This window comes from Benincasa hispida, chromosome 5, assembly GCF_027475165.1.
Source record: "Benincasa hispida cultivar pf3 chromosome 5, pf3_genome.v1.1, whole genome shotgun sequence".
NCBI classification, from domain to species: Eukaryota; Viridiplantae; Streptophyta; class Magnoliopsida; order Cucurbitales; family Cucurbitaceae; genus Benincasa; species Benincasa hispida.
In genome coordinates this window covers 5,051,285-5,057,248 of record NC_143482.1, presented here as the reverse complement: position 1 = coordinate 5,057,248, position 5,964 = coordinate 5,051,285, and positions in this window count along the sequence as shown.

Here is a 5,964-nt window from a genome sequence, read left to right as displayed (position 1 = left end):
TCTTTATTTGATCTCTAGAAATGGATAGGGTTGCTTTAGTCTCTTGTCCTAATTTACTATTTCCCTACGGTGGGCGTATTAGGGCGGGACTCTATGGCCTAAAATGAGAGGCTACACTTACACTTAATTGTTAAGGATGTTAACAAATTCTGGATCGAACAATGGCGACTGTTAGATTCAGTTACAAGGAGTTGTTTCTGTCTAACGGTTGAGATGTCTCATTTCAGTGAAAGGGCACTTGATCACCCTACGGTGACTTTTATCCTGTCTCATTGGAGTATCGTTGCAAAATAGATGTCACTTAGGGTACAATAGAACTATTTTGCTAAAAACTTAATTGCAGTTAAAAGTGGTTTAATGCAAGTAGACTTATTAAGTTTATTCTTTTTTCAGCAATTTTATTATGGCTACCACTACTCTTGCATTATTAGCCGTCGATAAACTAACTGGTGAGAACTACGCTAGTCGGAAAAACACGATAAACCCGATCCTTATCATCGATGACTTAAGGTTTGTCCTTATGGAGGATTGTCCTCCTATTCCACCTCCCAACGCTACTCGAAATGTTCGAGAGGTGTACGAGCACTGGACACGGGCGAACGAAAAGACCCGAGAATATATGGCCAACTTTAATGATGTTTTGGCTAAGAAGCATGAGCCCATGATCACTGCACGCGAGATCATGGAGTCCCTGAGAGGAATGTTTGGACAACCGTCCGCATAGCTCAGACAAGACGCTCTTAAGTTCATCTTCAACTCCAAGATGGAGAGAACATCTGTTCGTGAACATGTTCTGAACATGATGATCTACTTCAACGTGGCAGAGATGAACAGGTCGAGCATCGATGAGGCCAGCCAAGTTAGCATAATTCTGGAGTCGTTACCAGAAAGCTTCTTTCACTTCGTAAGCAATGCTGTTCTGAACATGATTGATTACAATAATACAACTCTACTCAATGAGTCGTAGACTTTTCGATCTTTGCTGAAAAGTAAAGAAAAGAAGGTTGGTGAGGCAAATGTTGCTTCATCATCTAAAAAGTTCCATAAAGGTTTGACCTCAGGAACTAAGTCTGCACTTTCTTCTTCTAGCACCAGCAAATGGAAGAAGAAGAAGGGTCGTAAAGGGAAGACGTTTGCTAACCCACAGCATGCTGCTTTGCGGGGTAGGCAACTAATACGGGTTGACAAAGGAAAATGTTTCACTAAAACCAGGACAAGCACTAGAAGTGGAACTGCCCACGTTATTTGGCTGAGAAGAAGAAGGCCAAACAAGCTAAATACGATTTACTGATTTGGAGACTTGTTTAATGGCGAATGATGATTCTACCTGGATTATTGACTATGGGGCCATTAACCATGTTTGTTCTTCATTTCAGGGAAATAGTTCCTGGTAGCAGCTTGGTGTTGGTGAGATGACAATGCGAGTTGGAATCGGGCACGTCGTCTCAATTGTGGTAGTGGGAGGCCTCCGGTTGACTTTACATAATAGGTTTATCATTCTGAATGATGTTTATGTAGTTTCCGAGTTAAAGAGGAACTTAATTTCTGTAAAGTCTTTGCTCGAATGTAATTACACGCTTAATTTTTCTGTTAATAAAGTGTTTATTATGAAAAATGGTGTTGATATATGTTTGGCTCAACTAGAAAACAATTTGTATATGTTGAGGCAGTTTGCAACAAATTCCCTCCATAACATAGAGATGTTTAAAACTGCCATAACTCAAAACAAACGACTTAAAGTTTTTTCCTAAAGAAAATGCCCAACTTTAGCACCTACGTTTAAGGCACATTAATCTCAGTAGGATTGAGAGATTGATGAAGAATGGACTTCTAAACGAGTTAGAAGAAAATTATTTACCTATGTGCGAGTCATGTCTTGAAGGCAAAATGACTAAAAGACCTTTTACTGAAAAAGGTTATAAGGGCAAAGAGCTTCTAGAGTTAGAACATTTAGACCTTTGTGGTTCGATGAGTGTATGAGCCAGAAGAGACTATGAATATTTCATCACTTTTACTAATGATTATTCGAGGTATGAGTATATTTATTTAATGTAACATAAGTCTGAGTCCTTTGAAAAGTTCAAAGAGTTCAAGGCTGAAGTTGAAAACATATTAAGTAAAACGATTAAAACACTTCGATCTAATCGAGGTGGAGAGTTTTTGGATTATGAGTTCCATAACTATTTGATAGAATATGGAATAGTTTTCCAACTCTCAGCACCTGGTGCACCTCAGAAGAATGGTGTATCGGAGAAGAAAAATCAAACCCTATTGGACATTGTTCGGTCGATGATGAGTTACACTTCCTTATCAGACTCGTTTTGGAGTTTTACAATAGAGACTGCAGCTTACATCCTGAACTATGTTCCCTCCAAGAGTGTTGCCATAACACCTTTGGAGTTGTGGGACAATTGTAAAGCTAGTTTATGTCATTTCTGTATCTAGGGTTTCTCAGTACATGTGCTTGAGGCTAATTCTAAGAAACTGGAACCATGTTCGAGGGTGTGCCTATTTGTAGGCTACCCTAAAGGGACACGAGGGGGTTATTTTTATGATCCTAAGGAAAATAAAGTGTTTGTGTCAACAAATTTTACTTTCCTTGAGGAGAGTCATGAAGGAAATCTGACATGAGGATTTCCATGAGCAGTAGAATGATCGTTTCAAATTCCATTCGCAATTGAACACACATAATTAGAGTCAAGAAACGAAAACTTACAGATCATGCACAATACGACATTACAACATGCTTTACAATGAGATCAAGGGATAAAATATACATACCTTTGAAGACTCATTCTTCAAACTCCTTCGATCATGAACGATCATTCAACTTCAAGACAGCAATACACGAATGCTTGAACACAAAGACCATAACATAGCACGATCAACAACAACCACCACATGAATAGCGCGAACACACAACGAACGACCTCCAAAACCTCGAACTCAGTTGAGTTGAGTGAGGACACCACCACAATGGTTACCTTGGTATTCTCGGTGTGAGAATCCATAAGTGTGGGCTTTGTATGGACTTGGTTAGAGGAAGAGACTGAAGGAATCACAATCATGTAGACGATTGTGCAAGTGGGAGATGAAAAGTGTCTATCTATAGACGAATGCTCAATCGTGTAGAAGAAGACAACCTATCATATAGACAATGCCTTGCAATCGTTTAGCTACGACCAACTGAGTGAATTATCGCATAATAACACTCCATGATCGTTTAGACTCTCTTTTAGCTATCGTTTAGTGAAATAATTCCACTTCACAATAATTGCACGAGTTCTTTCCAGGAATATCAACTATACTAAATTTAGGAAAACATTTTTCCTTTTATCTCACGGTTAACATAAAACCACCAATAATCTCCCACTCAATTGGTTGTTAGAGAAAAATAGATAATTATCCAATAATTAATATTATTATAAATATATATGATAACCAACTTACCATATTATATTTATAACCTACAGTTTTAATATTTCATCTCATGAAATATATAAACCATAGCTCTTTTTCTATTTTATGCTATTTAATGTAAATCACATTTACTTTAATCCTTCATTTGATGTATCTCATACATCATACCGATCATATCATATATAATCGAAAATTCTCTTGTTAATTTGAACATTTCAAATCAACCTCAAGAACTGATTCTCAACTTAAATCCATTGAGCTACCAAGGGGACCTTATAGACCTGTAGCTTGAAGCTCCAACAGTACATGAATAACTGACTAAACTCTTTAGTCATAGGATCCACCATCCGTTAACTGCCAGACACTCTACTAAAGATCGAAAGTTGCACTCTTCTTACTACAGATATATTTTGTGTCCATATCAACCAATCAACAGTGCGATTGTTGGGGTTGATGCCCTAAAGTCTCGTGTCCTGTAGTTTGTAAAATGTTTGTACGAACGCTTGTGATGTATAATATATGATATTTTACTTCACTTCTTGATTTTGCTCATCTAATTGTTTTATTTGCTTTATCACAAACCAATAAACTAAAATCCCTGGTTATCTTTATGTAACTTAAGCATGTATGTGGTGACATACAAGTGGATCATGTCGTAAGTGATAACCAAAATGGTCTGTAGTATATGGATATAAGAGGAAAACCATATCCTGATAAAGTTACGGATGCGGCCGGCTTTGTGGAATAGTTACAAATGTTGTAACTTGTCACAGATGGTCTGATCCTGATCATTCGTGTAGGGGACATGTGAGCGGGGGCGTCTTATACAAAGAGTTTGTATAAGACCTGACCACGAAGTGTTAATGTCTCATTATATAACACTGTTCACGACAGAGACTTCACTTCATTAGAATGATCATAGGTAACATGACCTCAATCCTGAGTGAGTTGTGAACTTCTGCCATTGAGGGCGGTCCTTTGATTTGCATGGGTGCGAGTGGCTAGGTCACTGACTCAAACCTACCACTTTGAAGATTCGTCTGATTTGGGAGCTGGAAACTCAGCTACACAAGATAGAATTTACACATTCCCCGAAGTAGAGGTAAGTAGATAGGTAGCTCCCTTAAGGGTTGATTCCAGGGCTTGAACAATGTGGCACCATATACCTTCTCTTGGCCTGAGAGGTGTTCACACATAGTTGGACTATGTTGTATTGTTCATTAGATGGATCAGTGATACTTAAGGAATGGGATGTAACTACAGGGACAAAACGGTAATTTGGTCCAACTGTACTTATGAGCATCTATGAAGGGTTATCGTAGTCATGATTGGTTATATCCAATGGACACAGAAATATATTTGTGGTAAAAAGAGTTTAGCTATCGATCTTTAGTGGAATGCCTGGCAGTTAACGGATGGTGGATCTCGTGGCTAAAGAGTTTAGTCAGCTATTCACGTACCGTTGAAGCTTCGAGCCATAGGTCCATAAGGTCCCCTTGGTAGCTTGGATAAAAGTTGAGAATAAGTTTTTGGGTCAGTTTGAAATGTTCAAATTAATAAGAGGGAGTTCAATTATATATGGTTAATTATATATGATATAATTGACTAAATGTATGAGATACATTATTTTGAAGGAATTTGGATACAAATATGATTCATATCAGTAGAGGAGAAAACATTATAGTTGATATATGATATCAAACTATAGGTTAAGAATATAATATGATATATTCATTATTTAATTAATTAGGCAGTTATGAGATAATTGGCCGAGTTTTTCTCTGAATTCGTGCAATAGTGGGAAGTTCAATTCAGTTTTTGTAACTGAAGAATAAAATGAAAATAGTTTTCATTTTGCAAAAGATACAGAAAAATCCGTTCACGGTGTGAAAGTATTCGATCGCTTAACGTTGAGAGCTTATACGATAGCGCATGCCTTCTTAAACGATCGCACGCCCGCGTAGCTAAATGATTGCTCACGATTATCTAAACGATCGCTTACGTTTGCTAGACAATCACTTAGCGTGCCGAGCGGAACTAAATGATCGCTTACCTTTTGATAGACGATCGCTTAGTGTTTACTACTTTATCGTGTGCCCCGACCTAAACGACAAACACCCAACTATACGATAGTCTTCTCCTTTCTCCCACTTGCTTGTTCGTTTTACACGATCATCTTTCCTCATTACTTCTACCAATTCCATCAGACCACTCTTTGGATTCTCACTCCAAGAATACTAAGAGCTTCGAGTGGTAGTGTCGTCCCCGATTGCTTGTTGTTTGTGCGTTGCTGATCGTATAGACGACCATGGTGCTGCTAGGCAACTGCTTGCTGGACGAGTAGGAACGAGAGGAGTTCATTCACGTTGAACCGAGTTCGATTGAAGAAAGTCTTCAACTGGTACGTTTTCTCAGTTTTTAGTATTTATTGTTAAAGCATGCCAGTAATTAGTTGTTCAATACATATCTGTTTGTTAGAATGTATGTGTGGAAATTCTATCACAATGAAATTGAAAAGAACCGCTTCCGCTCATAGGTACTCTT